Source organism: Pogona vitticeps, chromosome 4, assembly GCF_051106095.1.
Source record: "Pogona vitticeps strain Pit_001003342236 chromosome 4, PviZW2.1, whole genome shotgun sequence".
Classification (NCBI taxonomy): domain Eukaryota; kingdom Metazoa; phylum Chordata; class Lepidosauria; order Squamata; family Agamidae; genus Pogona; species Pogona vitticeps.
In genome coordinates, this window is record NC_135786.1 from 165,665,482 (window position 1) to 165,691,782 (window position 26,301).

The following is a 26,301-nucleotide window of genomic DNA, read 5'->3' on the forward strand; positions in this document are numbered from 1 at the left end:
GAAACGACACAATCAGAAGTACTCCTCGGGTGTTGACATTAATCAGTCTGACACATCAATTCATCCTTTAGCTCAGAGTGTTACTTGTTTCTCTTTTTGAATTTGAAGGGTATATACCAGGCTGCCTCCCTTGTACCGCTTAAGCTAGCTTGCTGGTTTCAGATTTAGGGAAAGATTATGGCCCCCTCTGCAGTTTTTAATATCCAACTACTAGTCTCTAGATGACTTGTGGGGTGGGGTGGGGGGAACAGATGAAGCACTGCCTTCATCCATAGCCTCCAGCAGCAAAATGTTTTCGGCCTGCCTTAATAATTATACAATATAAAAAGAATCATGCTGGATCAGACCAATACCTATCTTTTTGTCCATCATTGTGCTTTCTAAGTAGAGTCCATTTTGTTTGCTTTTTCATTCATTTTGAGCCAAAAGCTCATCTCTAGATTTTGGGGAATATATGGGGAACAGGGTTTCCATGTCTTAGGCACTGACTGAAGTATCGGAAAATGTGCAAATTTCTCCAAGTCCCTTGGCAGGAAGATACATATCTGAGGAAGCAGCACTGGAGGAAAAGAAAACTATTTTCAGAGATGAATCCACTCTGATTTTAGACCACAATTTTAGGAGTAATTGAAGATGCTAAACCCTATCCCTAAAATAGGTTCAGTACTTTGGACAACTCCTGTACGGTGCAGAATTGGATCAAGGATATGATTCTTGTGGAGAGCCAACATGATATAGTGGATATAGTGATGAACTCAGGAGGACTCAGGAGACATGGATTCAAAGCCTTGCTCAGCTACACAAATTAAATGATAAAACCATACTTGAAATATCTCACATACTTTGAAACCTCTATTAGGTTTAAGTTAGATATGACTTGACAGCATGCAGCAACATAACAACGGCCTAAATCCTGTTGCCTAGTTTAGTAAATTACACTAGAGTAGGCCCACCGAATCTATGTGGATTTGGTGAATCACCTTCTCCAGAAGTTCTACTTATTCAAATGAATCTACTCCAACTGTGATTTACTGTGCTCAGCTTCAGAGGAGTTGAATTCCCATTGATTCAGTGGTCCTACTTTAGTGCAATTCATTATGTTAAGCAACAGGATTTTGGCCAATAAAGTGCAGGTTAAATGCAGAGTGGATTCGCAGCACCTCTGAAATTGGAGCCCACAGGCAACTCTGTTTTGTGGCCATTTCCACAGTCAGCTGACTCAGAAACTATTCTTTCATCTTCTTAGCCCTTGCCTTCCACAGCTTTGGCTGCTTCTGATTTTGGCCATGGAATCTCAGGAAATAGAGTGCTGCTGACCTGGCAACCCAGTTGAAGAACCACCCAGATGACTCAGTTGGCAAGATTTGTTGGCAGTCAAGGACCTCAGAATTACATTGCTAAAGTAGACTACAATTTCATCCAGCCCAGCATTCCATATGCAGCATTCTAGTTCACTTAGAAGCTCATAAGAGGGAGCTAAAATTGATGGTACTCTATCTGCTGTTTTATGTGTCTTCAACATCAGGGAATCAAGGATATGCCCTGACCATGGGAAACATTTAACTGCCGTGAGGTGTATCTTCTAGAAATTTGCATCATTCTTTTCTACAGTGTTTCTGATGTTCATGCTGTGAGTGCCACTCATTTTGTGACAAACAGCAGAGCAGTATCTCTTATGAAGTGCTTCTTTAAACTATCCCAGAAAGTCTTATAAATGAAATGGCTGTGAGCTTGAAGAAACCATTTCCAGTTTTGAGCAGAAACCTGTGCAAGTTATTGAGCCTGCATAATACTGGTTGCAGAGCCAGAGTCCAGGAATTCAGTTCTCCACTGTGCCTCCTGGAGAAGATTCTCCCTATATAGCCTAGAAGAAGGGAACGGTAAACCACCTCTGAGTACTGTACTCTGCACATTTTTTTAAAGTATTGCCATAAATCAGAATCGAGTGGGTGTCTTTTGAGGAAAAACCCATCAAAACAGCCCAGATTTGTGTGACTAAGGTACAAAAACTGAGAGGAGGAAAGAGGAAATAAGCTTGAGTATCTGGAATGTTAAGAGTACCACATTTGTTGTAAGTCCCTGTTGTTCCAGGCCAAGAGTAGGGAATGTGTGACTGCTCCATATCTTGTTAAACTACAGCTCCCATCTTCTGTCGCCATTGGTAATCCCAGCTGGGACAGATGGGAGTTGATGTCCAATAACATCTGGACACTACCAGTCCCTCATTTCTCATTCTAAGCGAGGGTCCTCACCGTAATTTAAGCTGATGGTCTGTAGGGCAGCCACAGACCTTGCCCTTGCACTCAACAGAAAGAAAAACAGAGCTGCTTTCAGGAAGATGGTCTTGAATTTTCTTTTAATTTTTTTTGTGCAGAGAGAACAAAACTCAATGAGAATGGCACAGTCGTAATAACATTCAGAGATGGTAGAAAGATGTAATGGTGGTACAGAAAGAATAATGACTGGCTGTTAAATAAAAGGCACAGAGCACACTGTAAAAGAAGTGAGAACAAAAAAAAAGGAACTATGGATGGTAATAACAGCAGTCTTCCATATAGTCACACAATGGAAGCCGACTTCAAGTAATCCAAGATCACCACCCTTTATGGAATAAAATGATGAAGGAACAGCGTATTCACATCCAAGCCTTTATCAGACAGGCAAAGAGCTTCCAGTAATGCAAAGAACTCTCTGACCTCAGTGAATAGAAATGCAGGTAAATTGAACTGATGGAAACCTAAATAAAATATTCCTGCAGAAAAAGGATGATCTGAATAGGAAAGCAGCAGTACAGAAAAACATTGCTTATTTTAGACAATGATAGGTGCTGTGTTTAATATCATTCACAGCAAAACTATTTTAGGAGATGTAGAGTTTTACAGGGTTTTGTTCAGTTTATCAAATTGCCCAAGCTTGCTTTCTTGCGTTTGTGTACCTCTTTACATATTTTTTCCTCTCTATATTGTTTCTTTTTTTAAAAAAACACCCTAAGATTTAAAGTGCTTCCTCCTTTAAATATTCTCCAAAAATGTCTTACCAAAAGCTTATTTCATGGGGGGGGGGGGGAATCTCCTGATGGTGCAATGCAGAATCTAGTTCCATCCAATGACCCCTCAAATTTGGAATGCTTTTTTATTTGTTCATGATTTATATCCTCCAACATGATGCCAAAGAAGCATCTGCTCCCACAGGGGAACTTGCAATCATCCATAAAACACAACTCAGTTCATCACAAATCCTCAAACAGGAAACAATATAAACGTGTAATAATAAAATAAAGACATTATTTACAAAGCTTTTGATCTTTTGCAAGCCAAATTCATCTTTCTGACAGCTGCACTGTTTCCAGATTGACTCCGAAGCTCTTGGGCAAGCTACATAGTACTTGGGTGCTCCCACAAGAAGAGAGTGGTAAACCACTTTTCTTTGTAGGGAGAAAACTCTCAAAAGGTTTGCCATACGTCAGAACTAACTATACAGTGCTCTGTTATTATTTTATTTTGTTTCAGTGCAGGAAAGCTGCTAAATAGTTCAGTGGTTTATGGATCTGCAGAGCCAGAGGTCGAGATTGTGATCCCCCACAGTGCCTCCTTGATGGAGGCTGGACTTAATTACTCCTAAGGTCCCTTCTAGCTCTGCAGTTATAAGGTGGTGGTGGTGGTGGTGAATAACTCCAACTGCAAAATCTTCCGTTTTAACGCCATTACTATTCTCACACCTTTTTCAAAACACTATGTTGTGAGTACCTTGGTGGCCTGTTACATTTTACTGCGTGAGACACAATTATAATTATTCTTAGCACTGGCAAGAAACAAGCTGCATTTCAATTCACATGCATCAAAGAGTGCATGTACACTGAAACTGTGGTTTTAAGAGGTTATAGGAGCTAGTTTAATTTAATTTGCTCAGTTTGTTAATGCTCAAATCCTAGAAAATGTAATATATCTATATATATGTTGGGGTGGGATCTCTCTTAATCATTAGGCATCTCGAATAATACACTGAGATTGCAGCCAGTCGGTGTCCATGTTTGAAACCATCATGAGAATTATCATAAACATGCACATTTGAAGTCCCAATAATCAGTGTCACTTGCTGTTTTTCAACCACTGGGGGTGGGGTGGAGTACATGCCACAATTTACAGACAGCAGGCTGCATTCAGGCACCATCCAGGTTTTTTTGTTGGAGTTTTATTTACAACCTTGCTTGCTGTCTATAGTTTGAGTGTCCGTGAGGGACTTTTCTAGATGGGGTGATCGTCTGTCTAACCAGCACTAACCAATTATTCCTTCCACCTTTTGAAACTGAGAGTCTTGCCTTTCTGTGTTCCTCTCTTTCATCAGTTGGTGGCAGTTGTTATGTTGCTGTTGATCTATTCAGTTGGTTGTTAATATGTGTGCAGTAAAGAAAGTACTATCCACAAGTCTGCAACTTCAAGGAGGTAAATAAAGAGACCTTTTTTAAAAAAAAAATTCTTTCTCCTACAAATGTCTCAGAGTGAGTTATTAAGACTTTAAGTGCCAGTTTATGAAAAAGGGATGAACTTCTGGGAACTTGTAGCTATTCCCCTCTGTGAATCTCTGTACTAAGTAGGGACAGTCCTGGAACCAAGTGGATTGTATCCCCCTTGAGTTTCAGTCACATGCCATATCAGACACTAGGTGCTACATTTCCCTTCCCAGGAAGAGGAGGATTAAAAATAAATAAATAAATATGACATATGAAATCCTCAACTCATATACTGGATGCAACTTTCCATGTGCCTTTTCCAAAGCTCATCTCATAATAAAGCCTGTTTTTGAAGTCAGCTACTTAGAAATATATATTTTTTTTCTCCCACCAAATTTGCAAGAGTTGTCCAAACAAGGTGATATCTTCACAGAGGAAGATTCTTTCTGAATCAAAATTACAGAAGCTTCTTGTAGCAAATGGTGACCTTTCTTGGATGTCAAACAAGGGAAAGTAGGGCAAAGCAATGCATCCCTTTCCCTTCTATTGGTATAACAGCTAGCCCTGATTGGATTGCAATTTGAAACTGCCAGTGGCACTTCCCTACTTGATCTTATTTTATTTTGCCTCTTGCAGGAAATGGATTGGCTTTATTTTCGGAAGCAAATTGGATTTAATGTCAGGGAACTGTGGCTTTTAAAGGGAAAGGTCTTGCTGTCATGAGACGGATGACCTGTTAACACGGCAGCTGCAGTGAGGTTGTATGATTGCATTTGTCATCTCTACATTATTTTTAGTGTGCACAAAATGGCATGTTGTCCTTTTCAAGAGAATCCAACAAAAGGCAGTTTCCAATGTTCTGGTGTAAAAAGTTTGGGCAAGTTACTATTTTTGAACTACAATGCCCTGGATTATTGATTGGTTGGTTGGTTGGTTGCTTTGGGGTAACAGAATTTATTTAGGCAAATCAAGGAAACAAACAAACAAACAAAAAGGAAACATTGAAATCTGTGTTTCTGACCTTGTTCCACACACTTGCTTAGAATATTGCAAGAGATAGACTGCCTTATTTCCAAAGTGGCTTCAGTTTCCATCAAAGATTTGGGAAGCAGGGGGCAGTAATAAGGTGTGGATAGCTCAGTGGTTTGGGTATCTGGCTGTGGAACCAGAGATTAGGAATTTGATTCCCTGCGGTGCCTTCTGTGAGTGGACCCAGCCTGCGTAGCCATGGGCAAGCTACACTGTCTCAGGATGCCCTTAGAAGAAGATGATGGTAAACCAGTTCTGTGTATTGTCTACTATGAAAAAGGTGTCACCATAAATCAGAATTGACTCAACAGCACATGATTGTTATTAATAATGCCTGAGAAGATTCAGCTCTACACGGCAGAAGACATGGCTCAGATCAGGCATTAAGTAGTGTTCTTGACAGTCTGAACTTCTTCCCTTTTTTGTAGGAGAAGGGAGCGGTAACCATTTCATAGAGACAAAACTGCTCCTAACATGAATATCAGAAATGGGTACCTGGAGCCATTCAAGGTCATCAGCTCTCCTGCTGCATTAGTCACAAACTGCAATACTTGGATTTATGACATCCAAACCAATGATACTCACAATTTACAACACATCTTCCATTCTTTGGATGGAGAGAATGAGATTTTAAAAAGGTCAGATTTTTCTCTCATATCCAGCTGGATGCCATAAATTATTTACATTTTTGGTATACTTCTTTAAAAGAAAAAAAGCATATACACACCTAGCCAGCCAACCTCAACACTTTTTAATTTGACATTTATATATCATGCTGTATTAACCTCCCCCAAAAGCTTTGCAGGGCTTGATCTAAATACTCAGGCCTCTAACAACTGGTGGGTTCGCCTTCGCGAATAAACTGGTGGGTTGTTGTTTTTTACACAAAGACAACAAAGGTTCTATCTAATAACTATTTTTGATCCTTCCATTTTCAATACCAACAGCAGTTAACAAAATGGGTGTTGCTATAATCATACTATAAAGAAAAAAATGTGTTTTTTATGGACTATGTACCTTAATCTTTCATAGCAGCACACATTTAGTAGTAGAGGTGTGCCCATACTGTCTGATCCCATTTGTGTGCAAATATTTGTTAACAAATAGATCTGACCTGCCCAAGCTGGTTTGGATGTAGCCAAAACCAATTCATTCTTGCATTTGTGCATGTATTTGTGTGTTTCTGGATCAGGGGTGACTTTAGATGATAAAAACAGAAGGCTGTGATCTGTGACAGGCAGCATTTCACAGCGCCATCACGTTTGGGAATGCAGTTGACCTTCAATATTTAGGCAAATCTACCAGAATCCTTCCTTCCATTTGTTCCCTTATCCACAAGGAGACACACACTATACACTCCCATCCATTTTTAGGGATGTGTAAGTGGCTACTTACGAGTTGTATTACTTTTTTAATTTATATATTTATTTACAACCTTTCCCTTATAGAAGGCTCTCAGGGTGCTTTACGCTGTTTAAAACAGGCATGTAAAATAAAAAAATTCATTTATTTGTTCTTTTCCCCTCAGAGTATGTTAATTGCAATTCAAAGGGGATCTAATGAAGGTATGTGTCACCATGGTCATTTCAGACATAACCATGAATAGGCAAAACTACTTCATAACCACTGACAACATCTGGAAAGCCTGTGATACTGGGTTATCTGAATTTCAGTTTTCCTACCCCTCCTTAGGGTTGATTCACATCAGCATGCATGTCACTGAAAATCTCATTGCTCAAAGCTTCATCATTGGAAGGGACATAGCTGAATAAATTCATTGTCTTTAATTAAAGGTATTGTGGATGAGTCATAGGTCTCAATGGAAGTGCTCTCTTGGAATTCTTTACTCCACTTATGGGCATTGCATGAAGGGAGGGGAGAAGCATTCCACAAATTTCTCCAGCAGAAACAGAAAACCGCCAATCATTTCTCAGAAGTGCACTCTTCATCATCAGAAAACACAGCACAGCTTTGTTTATCTTTCCTGTGGGTCTCACTCGACCCACTGACTCAATGGAAAATAAGATAATGCTGGGACAAGTTGGAGGCACCAGCAGAAAAGGAACCTGCAACATGAGATGGCTTGACTCAGTAACAGAGGCCATGCCCTTGAGTTTGCAAGACCTGGACAGGGCTGTTAATGAGAGGACCTTCTGGAAGCTGTTAATACACAGGATCGCCATAAGTTAAAAGTGACTTGACAGCACCTAAGAACTCAAAGGTTTTGGAGGGGTTTTTTTCTGAACTCACACTGCAAGTGGCAACAATAGCATGTTGACAGACCAGCCACTATTTTGCATCCTCCGTAATCCATCCTACCTGCTGTCATTCTAGAACCTTGTGGTGATAGTGAGGAAATACCAACCCCAACTGTGGAGAAAATGTGGCAAATTTCTGTCTTCTGGAGAGTAGGAAAAAGAAAAATCTAAGAATGTTTTTAGTGGTGAATTAAACAAATCAGCTGATTGTCAATCTTTTGTCTTGAGTACCTAGGTTTCCTGTTCCTTTAAGGGTAGGAAACACACGGCAAGATTCCAAAACATTCTTCTCCACAGAAGAAATTGTTTGCAGCACCCAGGTATCAAGAGTACTGCCTCTGGCCTGCTGCTCTCACCACTCCATAATTATATTTTATAATCCCCTTTGCACACAAGAACTCAATTCAGGTCCTTCTTGACATATTAGAATCCCCTTCAAACCTATTAGCTGTATCAGAAGCTTTGCAGTATCACTCTCTGTTCAAAGCATTTTATTATGAAGTCACCGTATTACAAAATCATGAACTATGAATATTTAAGCATTCTATATGTACCAAGCCACTGAAATCAATTCCACTCCTTCACATCAGCAACATTTGCAAGGTTCCTACATGCTGTGTTAAATATATTTCATTTCCCAGCAAAGGACCAGGAAGGATCTATAGTTAATAAAATACGTGTTATACAGTTGCATTGCAAATGCTATTTTTCTCCACTGCACAGTGGTGGTGTGGTAAAATTGGAAGCACAGGTACTCATCATGAACAGTATCCGCAGCCACTCCCTCCTCCATAAGGAGAATCCAAGGGGGGTTGATCTATATCAATACATGAGGAGCAAATGTTTTATTAAATGATGACTTTTAACTTTGCATTCAAAAGTTTGCAACAATATACTGTTTCTCTCTTAGGTACTGTGAGGATTGCAACAAAGCACAGGGGTTACAAGGAAGCCTGAGAATGATGGTGGAAGATGTCATAGTCCCAGCTACTCAGCAAGTCCCAGGACTTTGACCCTGGCTCCACTAAACTACAGCTACTATGTCTTATTTCTTGTCAAGTTCAAATTCGCTCTGTGGGATGAATGGACAGACCATGAGCCGGATGGACAATTATTTTAACCTTGGGATCTTCAACGAGTGCATACAGTTCTTTCTCCCAAACCCGTAACAACTCTCCCATCTGTTTAATAGGTACATTCCATTCACTCAAAGCATGGCCTGTTCATGTGCAGAGAGATTCAGGTGTTTGTCTACAATGGAACGGGTGTTTATACTACCCAATTGTTCAGAAACTTTGCTGTGATCCTGAGGGAATTTTGCTTTTTCAATTTCTAATGAGACTCCAGGTCTGCTTCTTTACCCCTAGATCAGCCTTCCATGAGCCAATAGTGTCAAGGAAAATTACAGGCCTGAGCAGAATGGAGTGTATTAATTTACAAATAGCTTCCAGATATTTTTGATATTTCCTTCAGCCTCGGTCAGCATAGTCAACGATCAGGGATGACCGAGGGTGCAGTCTCAAACGACTGAAAAGAACCAGGTTGCAATGAAAGTCCACATAAAATTTTTCACTCATATTTCTTCAGTGGAGAAAGAGGTTAGCAAATGAACTGCTGGATAGCTCAGTTGTTTAGGTATCTGACTCCAGTACCAGAGGCTGGGAGTCTGATTTCCCACCGTGACTCCTTGACAGGGGCTAGACTCAATGATACATAGGGTCCCTTCCAGCAATGCAGTTCTCAGATTATTATTATAAATCACAGTAGCAACACTGTCAAGGTTCGGATGTGCAATATAATAAAGCACCCTGTCATGAACTTTTCCATCAAAGGCAAACCAACACTTCCTGGAGCAGAGAGCCACTGCCCCTTGACCATGCATCCCTGGAAGAAAAGGCTGAGGATGTCTCACCATAAGGGAATGAGGGAGGGAGCTTTGCCTCCAGAGAAAGGGGAGATGCTTCTGAAGCAGCACTTCCTTAAGTAGTTTGCACGCAGGAGCTAAGCTGTTAGCATCTCTGGGAGTGCCTGTTTGCAAGTAAGGGCTCCTCGGGAGAAAAGGCCTCCTTGTAAGTAGGATTCTCCTCCTTATAAAGACTTTTGATAAAGTCCCTGCAACTAAATACTTCATGGGGTTCTTTGTACCCAGGTCTGTAAGCCTCAATTGTGGGGAAGGAAGGTTTTTGCAAATTATATCTGTGACTGGCTCTAGCCGCTGTCCCTCTCTCTTTTTACTCTTGCTCTGCAGCCCCGCCCCATTGTGCTTAAACACTGACTACTGTATTTTGATCCTGCCTTTGGATCCTTCTTGGTCTACTTGCCTGTTCTCTGGTTGGACTCTAGCTTGTAATTTGATTGTCTTTGGATTGCTCTTTACTGAATTGTCTGCTCTTCATTCGGATCATGCTGGCATACATTTTGGACAGCCAACACCTAATCCTGGGGCCTGACCTTTCTGAAACAGGACATGGCTATACCAAGAGAAGAACCAAATGGGCAGAAAACCTGATTTAGCCTTTAGCAACATTGGAATAGCTATGGAGGTCATAGCATGCTACACTGTGGAAGACCATCAGCATTCAGTCTAACACAAGTAAGAATCCATTTGCAACTTTTGTCTGTTTCAGGGATGACCATAGATAACAACAACTCCTTCACCATTACTTCTGACCATTGTCCTCCAGGGGAGATTTTTCATGTCAAGAAGGGCATTATTTATGTTCCAAGATGATTTTTTTAATTTTAAATATTTTTACCCTGCCTTTCTCCTTAAAGGACCCAAGGCGGCTTACATCATTAAAAGACAATATTAAAGCTAACAACTGTGAATATAAAATTACTAAAGATGATCAAACTAATAGCATACTAAAAAACATAAGCAACACCAAAATACATTCAAAGCACCAAGTTACAATGATCCATTTAAAAACCCCACTCCATTTAAACCCCATTTAAAAACTATTCAAGAGTACTGGCAAAGGATTTTTTTCATTGTGTACATATACCAAGGATGTAAATCCCTGATGTTTCTTGTATTATGTACTTCGAATTTAAAATAGTTGGTTTTTTTTCTTTTTCATTTCCCTTGTATTTTCTCTTTATTTGTATTTTTGGTAGTAGTATTAATAAAAGCAAATCCTTACTAGGGGTATAAATCTTAAAGTGGGTGAGGTATTTTGGGAAACTAAAAATTGACATGATGTTACATAATTCTTACCCTGTTTCCCCCAAAATAAGACCTAGCCTGAAAATAAGCCCTAGTATGATTTTTCAGGATGCTCTTAATATAAGCCCTACCCCAAAAATAAGCCCCAGTTAAGTGAAAGCCCACCCTCCACCATTGTGCAGCAACCAGACATGACTGAATAAATGTAGATTGTTGTACATGAAAAAATAAAATATCCCCTTAAAATAAGAACCAATGCATTTTGGGGGAAACAGGGTATATAAGAAAAGAAAGCAAAGATGAGGTTTGGTTTGGTTTTGCACAGATTAAGCAGAAATTGTAATAATCCTGCAATGTTCAGAATTTTTTGACCCTTTCCAGGTGAATCCTGCACAAGTAAGGTGCTGTTCCACACAGCAGTTGTGATCATTGTATACAGCTTGGCATTACTTCCAGGAAAAAAACATGCTATGAAACTTCCAAGAAATCACATGAAATTTCTTGTGGAAGAATCTCACATAGAATTTCTCCCCTCCAATTTTTTTTTTATTTGCCAAGAAGAAGAGGGTGTGATATTTACATTCCTATTTCAGTCCAATCCTTATGTAAGCAGCTTGTAAACAAATTGGGAAATTTATGTCCACTGAGAACTCTTGAAAATGAAATGCATGATCCTGATGAAAATAATAGTGCACCTTTTGCAAATTTATTAGCATTGATTGTCATATCACAAAGAAACCAGTTCCAGAAAGCGGAGCAATCTTATCCTTTGTAATACTGAAACATCCATCACTTCTGAGGTTGTTCATTTAGCTTGCATCCAGATTTTCCTCTTCAGAACTCCTTGTGTTACTATCAAAAATTTGAGTTGGTCTTATCTTATAAAATTCAAGTTGCCCCTCCCTACACACATTTTCTATTCATTCTGGGTAGATAAATCGGCAGAAAAAGAGAAAAATATCCCAACAGAATCCCCTTAAACTACTCTTCTTCTTATCAGGTGAATTGCAAACAACACACTTGCCAAGCTCAGATGCCTAAAAGTACAATCTGTACTCTCTTTTTAAAAAAAATAAAAATAAAAAGCGAACTGACAAAAAAAACCCACCCTGTCTTCTCCATTAACATTAATGATGCACATTTCAAGCATTCCATTATTTTTACAAAGCTCTTTTCTGTTTATTTGCATTCTCTCTTTAACCAAAACTTTCTCGCCCTGTCTAGTTAATAAATTGAATAAAAGTTAAGTGACAAAGTAAATCAGAAGTACATCTCTGTCACCTTTCAATTTCCTTCAATTTACAATAATCTTATTTGGGTTTTTAAATATGTCTCAAGATCTTAAAGTGGATTGGAGATGTACTTTGAAATGTGTTTGCATTGCATTCCAATTTCTATCAAACAAGGAAATAAAAATGATCTCATTTCTTGTATGCAAACTGTTCAACTAGTGATATAACAGTGACGATGGAATGATGTGTTTTGGTTCACTTGCATGTGTTATTCATATTCTTGGCTCACCGTGTACAAAAACACATACTTGGTTTTGTTCATTCTTGCTCTCCCCATACAACTAACCAAAATCAGGAGGCACCTACAATGCAAAAATACCATATGCATTATGCTGGAGCTGGCACAGTGTTGTTGTTTTTTGTTTTTGTTTTTTGTTGATCCCATGGAACAGGGGTTCTATTGCACTTCGGGAACACTAACCTCAAGTGAGCGCTCTGTTCTCTCATCTGAAAAAAATATTTACTTTTTAATATATATATATGCTTTACTCACTGCAAATGGTGACAGCAGCCACAAAATTAAAAGACGCCTGCTTCTTGGGAGGAAAGCGATGACAAACGTAGACAGCATCTTAAAAAGCAGAGACATCACCTTGCTGACAAAGGTCCATATAGTCAAAGCTATGGTTTTTCCAGTAGCGATGTATGGAAGTGAGAGCTGGATCATAAAGAAGGCTGACCACCGAAGAATTGATGCTTTTGAATTGTGGTGCTGGAGGAGGCTCTTGAGAGTCCCCTGGACTGCAAGGAGAACAAAAACCCTATCAATTCTGAAGGAAATCAACCTTGAGTGCTCACTGGAAGGAGAGATCCTGATGCTGAGGCTTCAATACTTTGACCATCTCATGAGAAGAGAAGAATCCTTGGAAAAGACCCTGATGTTACAAAAGTGTGAAGGCAAGAGGAGAAGAGGACAACAGAGGACGAGATAGCTGAACTGTGTTGTCGAAGCTATCAACATGAATTTGACCCAACTCTGGGAGGCAGTGGAAGACAGGAGGGCCTGGCATGCTCTGGTCCATGGGGTCGTGAAGAGTCGGACATGACTGAATGACTAAACAACAACAAAACATGCTTTGCTATCTTGCTACACCAGATAATCGTTGCAGTTTGGGGGGGCACACTGTGCTCATTTATTCATCTTGTTTTCTGCCAATGCATTGCAGCATTGCATAAACAATGCATAGGAAACAAGCATTTATTTTTCAAAAAGAAAATAACCTGCCTTTCCCCACCTTTCACTACCTACTAGTGAGAAACATAAGTCTGTGAAAGCAATTTCTGATATTGTAGAAAACTTGCAGGTTGTTATATCAACTTTGTGTTACAGTACTTGCAAGAAATTAAAAAGAAGAAGAATTAAGCTGGGTGTAGTGAGTTTGTATGTACATGTACGCATGTATGTACAAGTGGTACCTTGACTTACGAACGTCTCCACTTGCGAACATTTTGAGTTACGAACGGCTCCGTTCGCAAAATGTTGCTTCGACTTGCGAACGGAGCCTCGACTTACAAACAAAAAAACTTTCCTGCCCTTTTCTTGACCTAAGTTCATCTTAGGTCAAAAGAAGAAAAAAATTAAAAAATTCTCCCCCTAGTGGCAGAGTACGGATTAATTGGCTTTCCATTAGTTCCTATGGGAACTAATGCCTCTACTTACAAACAGCACCTCGACATACAGATGAAAAACAGCCTGAATGGATTAAATGGTTTTCAATGCATTCCTATAGGAAATCTTGCCTCGACTTACACACTTTTTGATGTATAAACGCCGTTCCAATACGGATTAAGTTTGTAAGTTATGGCACCACTGTATGTACATTGTATGTATGCAGACACATAAAATCTGCCAGTACCTTATAGGAAATTGGAAGTAATTCTCCCACACCACTATAGCTGTTTCCAGCTCTGATAGCTGACAGCAGTGGGTGAATGAAAGGGTAGGGAAAGGCTGGAAAGAGGGTCCTATCATTGCAAAAGAAGAAGGGAGGACTCGTGGTTCTGGTGAGAATTGTAATGATTTGAGATGCACTATGGACTCCTGCCTCAAAACTTCCCCGGGTAATTAAACATTTCCGTTTTGATGGTAACAATGATTTAAATGCCAAAGAAGACTTTGAATCAAGCTGACTCAAACCAGCATGGCTCCTCGCTGTACAGTACTCACATTCCAAGTCTTCACTGTAGTGCTTCTCCGCCTTTTAAATCCACACCTGCACTTCATATAAAAACCTCATGCCAGCTTCAAACCCACCTCCCTCAATAGTTTTATCTGAAATGTTAACAAAATATTGTGCCTTGAAGCAAATCACATTGATTGCAAATTAAGAAAATAATTTTTGTCAGTTTTGTTCAGTTCCCACTTTTTCGTCTGTACAAATGAAAAATAACTATATTTTTGTTTTGTTTTTTTAAGTAGCCACTTCCCTGAAATCGTGATACATCCCTTCCTTGGGCGTTATGGGTCACCAGTTGGGAATTACCTCTATAGATGGCCTTGCCTAGAATGGGGGAAGCACTGGGCCAGAAGTCTCAAGACCTACAATTCCATGACTCACAGAATTCCAGTTTTCAAAGCTTGTTTATTACAATTTGATTCAGAAGATTGTTTGAGGTTAGTAAAACTCTCATTAGATGCACCAGCTTCACCACACTTTGTGAAAATAAAAATGTAGTTCAAGAAATTGTCTCATCTCACCTAGAGTAAAACAGCACTCCTCAAGGATGTGTTGGTTCTTCCATTTTTGCTTTGCTTTTAGGTGATGGAGGTTTTGAATGTTCATTGATCATGGCAGAACGTGAACCAACAATGGAAGTCTAAGTCTGGGCAGAGAGTGGACCCCTTAGAAAGGGACATTCCTGTCTCAGTTTTTCAGAAGGATGTCCCATTTTATTTCACGCTTTATGATTGTCTTGTGTAATCAGGCTGGCTGAAACAGTATGTTCACAGTGGCAAATTGCTGCTAATTAACAAGCTCTCACTTAGATCCCTGGTCATTGCAATGATAAATCCTAGCAGGGACTCCTGAAATAAAGGGACTTTGCCATTGCCAATTATGTAATTTCCAATCCACATAACTACCGTATTTGCTGGCATACAAGACGACCTTTTGGGCCCAAAAAACATGCCACCTGCCCATTTCCCTTCTTCCTCCTCCTCCTGTTGGGGGGGGGTTGTCTTATATGGGCGGTCGCCTTGTGTGCCGCCAAATACGGTACCCAAGAGGATTTTGGCCACAGAATAGCTTCACATCTTATAAAGTATAAAATATAATCTCAGTTGACTTCTGATTGCTTCTGACAATTGTTATGTTACACTCTGTTCTCAAGTTGATCAGGAGGTGCACTATTGGTTTTCGCCATGTTTGTGCAATTCCAACTGTACCATTTATTATGCAAGTTAACAGCAGCTCTCCAGTTCATGCTGTACTTTGGAACCTGTTTCTTGCCTGAATCAGCACATGGTCTAAATATAGTTCCTTCTGCATAGGTGTAAATGTGAAACACTGGTGAGGAATTCTAGGCATCTCTTTGGCATGTGCTGTGGAATTCCACACAGGGCTAGATTGGCTTTTATATGCATTAGACTTCATCACTGGCTGCCACTGGGGTAGAGTCTGTAGAGATAGGAGGGATCACCAAGCATTTGAATATAAAGATGCAAACTGTACATAATATGTTTTTCAAGTAACTCCAACACAAAATGATCTAACATGCCTCTTCCAAAGAGAAATAAATGCTTAACATATTTCTTTCATAGAATAAAGAGTGTGTTATCACACATGTGTGGGGGAGAGAGGCTCTCGAGATGTGCATTTCCTTTTTCAGGCTTGGTAAGGAAAAAAAAGCAGGTTTCTAATCATTGCACTGACAGTGAGATGCTTTCTAAGCATAACAACCGCTAAAATAGATCAGATGGATTAGGCTGTCTGTCACACTCTTTATTGTCTTTCCAACACCAATGTGATTCATTGAAAGCCCTAAAAATTGAGAAGCAGATCTATCCCCTGCTGTCAATCCCAGATTTTGACAGTCAGAGATTTGAACATCTTCCAAGCATAAAAATGCATTTTTTTAGAGTGAGGGGAATTCCTTCTTGATGAGCTGTCTCAATCTGGTATGGACTGAGATAGTATATAAACTCTTGCAGATAGTACAGGTTGTACTGTATTTCCTAGCACCTGTGGTGAAAACAAAACAGAAAGAGTTAAAGAAAAATCTTTTCACTATGTCCTGATGAAGAGTTTCAGAATCATTAGTACAATCCTCTTGGCAAGAAATTCTTGACAAGAAGAAGGTATGAAGAAGAGCGAGGTGTATTTTAAAAATGCAGATAAAGCAACCTTAAAGAGCAGAATGGAATGTGCAAATCAACCACTGGAAACTTTAATCTTTTCTTTTCATTTCACTATAATATTAGAATCCCCTGCCAGTTGGCCACTGTCCATGCTGCTTGGGAGATTCTGGAAACTGTCATCCAAAAAAATGCAACTTTTCCTACTTGCTGTTTCCCACCTTTAAAATAAGGCACTGACCATATAAATGAATGAATGAATGAATGAATGAATGAATGAATGAACAAGCAAACAAACAAACAAACAAACAAAAAATCAAACCGAAAGACTTTACAACGTTTGCTAAAAAGTTATCATTAGGTAAGTCTACCAGGCTTGGATGTACGGGCTGAAATCTCAGGGAATTTCTGTTTCTCTGAGTCTTCAGGTGGGGAGACAAACCTCAGAAAACATGGTAAGCCAAGAGTAGAATATTTCATTTCCCTGTGTGAGAAATGGTCTTTGAATCCTGGCTTCCCTTCCCGACCAATACCAGTAATCACCAACTCAGCAATCTGGTGTCTCTGTATTGCTGTGCTTGCTTGCATGACAACTTTGCCTGTCCTCATCACAAAGATCAACCCCATGACATCCTGAGTCCCTCCCATTCTCCAGGTTTGCCCTGAAATCCTGCTCACTTAGTAGACCAATTTCCTGAGGGAGGTAATGGCAAAGTTGCGAAAGAGCTACCCAAAACCTCTCTTTTTTCACAAATGCAATAATCAAACAGTGTGGTTACTGTTTTTACTGTGTTTTTATTGATTTCTATTGATTTTCCTCATTTTCTATTTGTAAACAGACTCTCCAGTTGGGAAGTATATCACCATTTTAAATAAGAAGTAAGAGACAGAACGCTTAGTTTAGATGAGGTAATAGTCACTGAGAAAGTTCAGCCCCTTAGTTTTATTGGGCAATACATTTCACAATGCAACTCTGATCCCAGTAACCTATATGGAAAACAGAGACACCTTCTGCATTCTACACTGAGTAAAAGATCCAAACAGGGATGGGTGAGAATATGGTTTCATATCTGTTTGATAACACTGACCAGATTTACAAATTTCTTCCAGTTTTAGATGGAAAATATTTGCAGTTTTAAAAAATTGAAATGAGAGAAACCAGAAGGGAAGATTCACGTGCCAGGCCCTAGGGTCTGAATCCTTAACTCTTTAAAATCATGTTGGACTTCCTGTATATTCATATGTAATAGTGCTGAATTAGGCTCGCCACTTCTTTTATTACAAGGCTGTGAGCCAACCATACGGACCGTTTGTTCCACTTTCCATGCACCCATGGTACCGGAATGGCATCCTAGAATCCACATGACCCAAGACGAAAACTAGTGCCAACAAATTGAAAGCAGGAAGGGGGTGTTGCTTTCTATTCTGTTTTATTTACTATTTGTTTGTTTCATTTTCATACCACCCACCTGACCAAGGGCCACTCTGAGTGGTTTATAACAAAGACACACAACAGCATAATTAAAATACCAATTCAACAGAACAGATAATAAAAATATTAAAATACAAATAAACAATACAGTCAGAATGTATTCAAATACATTTACATGTTATGCTTTGATTTGTTCTAGTGATGGATCTCAGATCCATGCATTTGAGGTTGTTTCCTCATGGGCACATTTCCACTAGCCAAGCTCGACTGCTCCATGCATCACTGCCAGTCCTGTTTAGTTTTCTTAGGATAGCAGCTGTCCCTGCATTCTGATTTTTTTTTTGTTATCCCTTTTGCTCCCCAAAGTGTCCCTCCCAGCACAGATTGCCTTTTGCCTACCTTCTTCACCTTCTTCCCACTTACTTTACTCTTTCCTTCCACCACTCCTTTTTTTTAACCTGCCCACTGTTCTCAAATCTTCACCTTTTTGCCACAGTCCTTTCTAATTTTTTAAGAATATTGCTTGTTGTTTTTGTTTCAATTTATATACCCCACCTCATAGTGCTAGTGCACTCTCTGGGTGGTTTACAACATAATTATGCAGTGAGCTGCCTTCTCATTTTAACACCCTCTGAAGGATGGAAGAATAAGTCAACCTTGAATTCGCTACCTGAACACAGCAGGATCAAACTCAAGTCATGAGCAGAGGTTTGATTGAAGTCCTGCAGTTTAACTGCATTCTTACCATGAAACAGTTGTAGTGTAATTTATTCTGTATTAAACAGAGACCTTACCAAAAGGCAGGGACGTGGTGGTGCTGTGGGTTAAACCGCAGAAGCCTCTGTGCACCATCAGTCATAAGATCGAATCCACGCGATGGAGTGAGCTCCTGTGGCTTGTCCCAGCTCCTGCCAACCTAGCAGTTTGAAAGCATGTAAATGCAAGTAGATAAATAGGTACCACCTCGGTGGGAGGTAACGGTATTCTGTGTCTTGTCGCGCCAGCTACGTGACCACAGAAACTGTCTACAGACAAACACTGGCTGTACGGCTTGGAGATGGGGATGAGCACCCTGCCCTAGAGTCAGACACGACTGGATTAAATGTCAAGGGGAACCTTTACCTTACCAAAAGAGGAACCAGTACACAATAAAGATTCCATAGCTAAAAATAAAGATCAAGTATTAAATTTTTTAAGTTCACTGCTGTCATAATAATAACTAAAGATGTGGATGAATATAAAAATGGATCGGCTTTTTCGACAAATATAGCTGATATGTTAAATATCCGTCCCTTCATATTTGTGGGTTCCAGAGACCCCCATGAATACGAAGGGATGAATATTTATCCATTTTTATTTGATCTTTGTATTTTTTAAACCATTCTGCCAGCCACCATCCCACACAGCCACCCAATACCACAGCCTACCCCACCCCCTTCCTTTCCCTACCTTAGCCCTCCCCCACCCCCATCAACAGCCCCTTACTTTAATTGCTGCTGTCAAAGTCTCTTTGCCTAGTCGAGCCACAGCATGTAAAAAGGGAAACTGGCTGCCCTTCACAAAGATGGCAGCTGCGGCTACCCTACCTTAAATTAAGCTGCAGCCACCATCTTTGCGAAAGGCGGCCAGTGTTCCTTTTTACATGCCGTGGCTGAGAGGCCAGGCCCAGGAGACCTTGGCAGCTGCGATTAAGGTAAGGGGCTGTTGGTGAGGGTGGGGTGGGGGGCTAAGGTATGTGCCTCAATGCCCAATAGGGACAAAAACCCCTGCTTTTCTGCTGCCAACTTCCTCTGTGCCTGACGGGGCCAAAAAGCCTGCTGTGCTGCCAAATACATTCTTGCCTCCAGTCCTCCTAAGAGCAAACTCTACTTCACTAGCAAATGTAATGTTGCTGAAGATAAACTCAATGCCTCATGCATGCCTCTGAGTGCCAAAGACCTCTCATTCTGCTGGGGCCAAAAATAACTCCCTCAATGCCATGAGCTTCTGTGCCGTGTAGTAAACTCTCCTGGGGGGACCCAGTTTGTGGGTGAATAACTCGGATGTCTGATATCCAGTCTTCAACAAAGTTGGCAGACATGTTGGGACAAGACATAAGATCTGTTGTGATTCCAAATATTCTAAGTACCTGGGGGGGCTTTGCTGGGGGTTCCTCTTTGTGACTATATACTGTAACTCAGGGACTCATTACCCAATGTTCACCAAACTTTCAGGAGTTGTGGGAAAGCATCTGAGAAAGCTTTCCTGCAATTTTGGTATCTCTAGGTGGTTGTGGGGCAGTTTTACAGTGGTTTAAAGCAAAGATGAATATACAAAGAAAGTTGTCAATTCGTTGAAGAATATTCTTATATTTGTATTCCTTGATCCGTTAACCTTGACGAATCACGAATCAAAACAAATCACCATTTTTTAACTTGTCCCCATCTCTAATAATAACTGCTTATTACTCAACTAAAAACCCTGCTTATGTGTCATCATGCAGCTCGTTTACAGTCAATTGCAAACAAAAAGTCAAGATATGTTGGCAAGACTTTATGACAGTTCATGAAAAAGCCAGTTACATGTCTGATTATGTCCTTATCTGAGTTTGTTGCTAAGTAATCAATTTTTGACAAATCTGACCAATGTTGTTCCTGCAGCAGCAGATAAAGGACATTTACAACAAGTTTCCAGTGCACCACATAATGATAAATGGCATCCTGAATTCTCTTCTCATGTAAACAAAAATGAAATTCAAAAGAGATTTTCATATTGCCCATCAAAATATTTGATGGCAGGTTGCATTCTTAACTATTGCCCATTTGGGGGCGGGGATTAAATAAATATACAATTTTATATTTTATATTGTTTCTGTTATGCATTGGGGTTTTTTTAATGAACTGGATGCCTGAAAGCATTATAAAGTAAAAGCCAGCATACCCACCAACTCTATTAATGTACATGAAGCAGCAAAAATGCAGATAGCGAATTAACAAAGAGGTTACATTAATAGAAGTAAAAATGTGACTTTGTTCTTCCCTCTCCACCCCTAACTAATTTAGAACCTTTGGAAATGGTCTTTCTTTGTGACCACACAGCACAATATCATCTACCTACCCAAGGCTTTTCACTCTGACTTCTGATGTCAAAGTCCTTCAACTTGTGCTGCGGACCTTAGCCTTGAAGCTAAGTGCAAATTAGTTTTAAATCAGTGAAGCTGATTAAAGCTGCATTGTGGCCGAACCCTTAATAGGAAGCAGGGGAGAGCGGGGGCGGGGGGAGGGAATAACTCACTTGAACACAGTGAGAGTTACTACTTGGAACTTGGAACACATGTAATGCCTTTTAGCTTTGCTTAGCTCAGACAAAAACATGAAGGATTTAAAACTATTTACCTGCCGAGAGAATAGAGCCCCATTTTCAGTTTGGTGAAAATAAAATCAAGAAAGAATCAAAGGCTTTGTGGTATTCACTGCAAAGAGTAAATGGCTTATTTGACAGGAAAAAGGGTGGAGGGGGCAATTGGACATTTTAAAAAACCTTAATAAGGTCAAAGCAGCTCATCTGAGTGTTACACATTTACTGTGCTAAAACATGCCAAGGCTTAGTATCAGAGCAACTACCTGAGCCTGTTATAAACATATGAAATAAAACTAGTTCCTTCTCAGATTTATTTGCTCCTAAAAGAATGCTGTTATCCCTCTATGGAATCCCACATCCACCTAGACTGTCCCCTAATCATGCCTTCCATCATGTCAACCAAGCCCTGGAACATCAGAGTCACCTATCTAAGAATGGCCCTCTCCTCACTAAGGACCTATGTTGGACTCTCAAAATTTTGGATGATATTGACTACACAACCCCTGATGTTCCAGTCTTCTCTGCCCAGAGGAGCAGCCACACCAATGGAAGTCTCCAGTGCCAAATTATGGAGTGCTCCTTGCTGCGCCAGTACTATCCCAGTTTTTTCTCGTCTCTGCTGCAACAGCTCACTACCTAGGACACTATAGTGAAAATGCCCTGCCACCTTTCTGTCCCACTCAGTTTTATTAAGTATGTGTCTTCCATAGCCTGCAAAGCACTCCAAGCTACTAGGTTGAGAGTGGGGGCCGTATACCACACCCTTTCATCTTCCTGGTGTGCAGTGCTGCCTACAGGTTTGACCCATTATCCAACAGAACTTGCCTTTCTGTAACTGCACTACTGAAGTATGTCCCTTAGTCTCTTGAACATTGTGAGTTTGGTTTTTGTTTGTTTATTTTTTTAAAAGTCTTATTTTATAGGTTTAGGGTTAGGGATGAGATGGTTGGACAGTGACATTGAAGCTACCAACATGAATTTGACCAAACTCAGGGAGGCAGTGGAAGACAGGAGGACCTGGCATGCTGTGGTCCATGGAGTCAAGAAGAGTCAGACATGACTTAATGACTCAACAACACCACGGGATGGGGACAGGGAACATGCGATTAAACAGGGGTTGTAAATCAACATGAACATACCACCTGTGCCCTGGCCAATTTCTGCTGCACCAGTTGCTTGACATTCTCATTTGGGATGGCAATTGGTAATAGGGTGCCAATTCTACCACAAACCCCTGGAAACCAGTGTTCTCCAAAAGACAAAATGGCTCTCCAAGACTATCATCTCCCCAAAGTGATCCTGGCATTTTTACATTTGCAGAAGGTCTTTTCCTGCATCCCTCCAGGCTGCTCCAGAGCAGCCTGGAACTTATTCTTGAGACATAGGTCTGGCATTTTCTGTCTCCCACTTCTTGCTATTTGCCCATCTACCTGCCTGCTTTCTTGAGCTGATGGCCTCTGTTCTCTGATGGCTCTTACCCTTCACAAAGAGGAAGACACTTGTCCACACATTACCCACTTCATTTGCCAGCAGCAATATCCTGTGCTGAGTTTTCAAGTGACTGAACCTGCTACTATTGGAGAAGCAGACCAAGTCCTGCCCACACTCAAGCACCTTCTTGCAGCGCATTTACTCAGCCATGTGAGCATCTACTGGACACTGTTGAAAATGCTTCCAGGTTATTGACTCCTCAGGAGCTCCAGCTTTTGACCGCATGTTCCTAACAGGATTGCTAACTTGTCATCACTACTAGTTCTGGCAACTGGTGGGGCAGGGCCAGTTGGAGGGGCAGGGGTGATTTGTGTCACTTTCTTCTGAAATAGTGCTCATCTGTGTCCCCTCAGTCTTCACTTCCCCATGTCAGATTTATACATACTTGAAGGAGTTTCTACCAAACACAATGCTGCCTTGCACAGAAGAAATTTGCTGGGAATGGGGGCTGGGGGAGAACTCTCCCCTGACCATGATGGAGCTGCCAGATATGGATATGGAAGGCAATGTCAGGTGTTCTTCATCAATCTCTTTCCCAACCTCAAATGCAGCAGCACTGCTGCTGCCCAAGCAAACAGAAAAGGACACACCTTGTCCTTCTCTGGCACACGGGCTCTTTGTGAGAAAAATACCTTCTTCACCATCTTTTTTTGGTCCCTTGCACTGGCTGGATTACACAAATATATTATTGGAACAAATCTGAGGTTCACTGTATTTGTTCCACCCTGAACCGGAGGTTTCTCTGCCACCTCCTTGGTGGAGACAAACACACCTGCTGTATTCCTGCCTGCTACTCTTTCATAGTGTCAGTGATGTACAGGGTGACAGATTTTGCTTGAGGGGCTCATAATAGCAGTTGTAGGCTGTCTTTTTCCTCTCCCTCATCCACTCCTTTCAATAAAAGTTGCTGCAGTGGGTGCAGGCAGCATTCCTGCAGCCTTCCTCAAGTGTCTATGTCTTCTACCGTACCCAGATTTCATACTACCAGCAGTACCATACCCAAAGAAGAATAGTATCTGATTCTGCCTAATTCTGACATAATATTCCCCTGTTGATTTATAACATATGATCTATGAGTCTACTAATCCTGAATCTTAATCCTAACTGTATTGAGAGTTCATAAAAGGACACAGAGAAAATTATAAGGACACAGAGCATGTCCTAACAACAAATCCTAATGGGATTTATAAGCAGCTATGTCTCCCTTTCAACTGGAAAGGACTAATGTGGGGAAAAACAGCTTGCTGTCACCCCATTCTCCCATAGGAAACCCGGAGCAACCCAAATCAGGCGACACTAAATTTTCCAACCCTGCTAACCTTGGCACCAGACTATCATTTCTTAAGAAATCACTCCAGGATGCCTCAGAAATAGGTTTAACATTCACTTCTTCCTCTAGCAAGCAGAAATCTAGCCTTTTTGTCCTAATCTGTAGAAGCAAACGGGACTCTGAACATTAAGAATTATAATTACATATATCAAACTATCAAATTCAGATTCAGATATATTCGGAGGTGTCTGAATATGGCATTATTCAGTGAATTCCAAATATTTCCAAATCTACATCCCCATTTCCTAGCTACCCCAGTTCATTTGGCATTAAGTATCCTTCCCTCTTTCTATTATCAAATTTTACCAGATCGATATGAAAACTATTGGGCAAGCATTTCCTTTTAAATACTGTTTCTCACGCAAAACAGAGTTTTTTCTCATTGGGTGAGGTAATACATGTTAACTCTCTTTCATTGCAAACATTAGAGGTACCAAGCCCTCTTAAGTGAGATTGAAGAGGAGGGTTATGGCAGATGTAGCACTACATCCAAAGTCCTGCTGCCTAACACTGACCATAGCAGGAGGGGGGAGGATGCTCTTTTGCTGCAACTTTCAATTAAGATTTTCACCCACCCAGGAGTAATTTACACTGAAATCTGTGGGACCTTTAAGTAGATATCATTCAAGCCTCAATACATAATCCAACTAAAATAATCTCCTGGCAACACTTCCATGTGAATCCAACCTTCACTGCGTATTGGCTCCAGTTACTGTATTGTCATTGTTGATGCCTGGATTCTGTGGAGACTGCACTTTCTTCTCTCTCTTTTCTTGGCAATTATTTTTGTTAAAGCTATTACTCAGCCATGGTGTCATTCTGCCTCTCATTCTTGCCACCTTCTGAAGTCTTTAGTAAATGGGTAATGCAGAGTGGCAATTATGGAGTAATAATTATTTACTCCCATCCAGGGGGTGAGTATATATTGGCGGAACATATCTAATCCCTGAATGTGTTTCCTAGGAGAACACTAACAGTTTATGGGAGGCAGACTTAACATGTCACAGTATGCAGGATGTCTCTTCAAAGGACAAATTTAAGTGGCAACTCTCTCCTTTGTGAGCGGGTGTGATTTCCTGTTGCTTCATATGTGAGCCATAATTTCACACGTGTCTCATTGATTTATATGGTTCTTCAACCAACTACAGTGGTGCCTCGACTTATAAATGTCCTGACATATGAACATTTCGAGTTACGACCAGCTCCGGCTGCAAAATTATGCTTCTACTTGCGACCGGAGCTTTGAGTTACAACCAGAAAAAGGCAGGGGGGGAAAGCAAGGAATAAAAATTGCTAACCATTGGTGGTGAAGAGGCTGCTTATTTGTAGATCTTTCGCCCCAGCAGTTAGAGAGTGTGTGATCAGAGAAGGCTTCGGACCGGCTAGAAAGGAGCTGATTTCTACTTTTTAAAAACTGTTCTGGGTGGGTTTTGCAGTGTGGTTTTTCGGCTGGGTGGTGGGATTATGTTTTTATGCTGTGATGGGTCTTGCAGGGGTTTTTTGTTTTTTTGGTGTTTTCTTTCTCATTTCCTATGAGTCTTACTGGGTTTGTTTGCTTTTTGCTTGTTTTTTCCAATTTCCGATGGGTCTTGCAGGGTTTGTTTGCTTTTTGCTTTGCTTTTTTTGCATTTCTGAAGGGTCTTGCACAGATGGTTTGCTTTCTGCTTTGCTTTTGTTGCATTTCCGAATGGTCTTGCACAGTTTGTTTGCTTTTCTTCCCCCCCCCCCTTTCAGTATGGCTTCAACTTACAACCATTTCAAGTTACAACTGGAGTTCCGGAACCAAGTAAGTTCATAAGTCGAGGCACCACTGTACTTAAAAGAAATTTGTCCCCAGCCTATACTGTTTGAATTGTTTGTTACTGGGTAATTACTCTGAGAATCAAGCTATTAAAACATGTACGCGAGAGTTCTTTTCAAACACACACTAACCTGGAAGTTAGTGTATAATATTTTGTTGAGGAAGCTAGGAGTATCGCTAGTGAGTTTCTGTAGGAAACTCCTGCTAATAAGCCTACATCTTATGTTTTACAGTTCTCTATGAAGTTTCTAAAAAGGAACTACTTGCCTGTTCTAAGAGCCCTTGAAGTAATTAGTTACATTCATACATGCAGTTTTAAGAAGTTTTTTACTTTTCATCAAAATTGGTATTTGTACATTTTTTAAAGATCTGAATGCTACCAGCCAGTGGTCTGTAGTGCAAAATACACCATCCTTCCA

The 26,301-nt window shown here is 40.4% G+C and overlaps 1 long non-coding RNA gene across 1 annotated transcript in view; it reads right to left on the bottom strand.

Annotated features, from left to right (window-relative positions):
* Positions 1–415: 415 nt before the first annotated feature.
* The window catches only part of LOC140706382 (uncharacterized), a 32,823-nt gene continuing 6,937 nt past the window's right edge, over positions 416–26,301 (bottom strand). Inside the window, exons 2-3 of the long non-coding RNA XR_013545219.1 lie at positions 18,716–18,837; positions 416–16,376 (exon numbers count right to left, since the gene is read on the bottom strand). This is a non-coding gene — a long non-coding RNA (uncharacterized LOC140706382). The remainder of the gene's footprint in view (positions 16,377–18,715; positions 18,838–26,301) is intronic.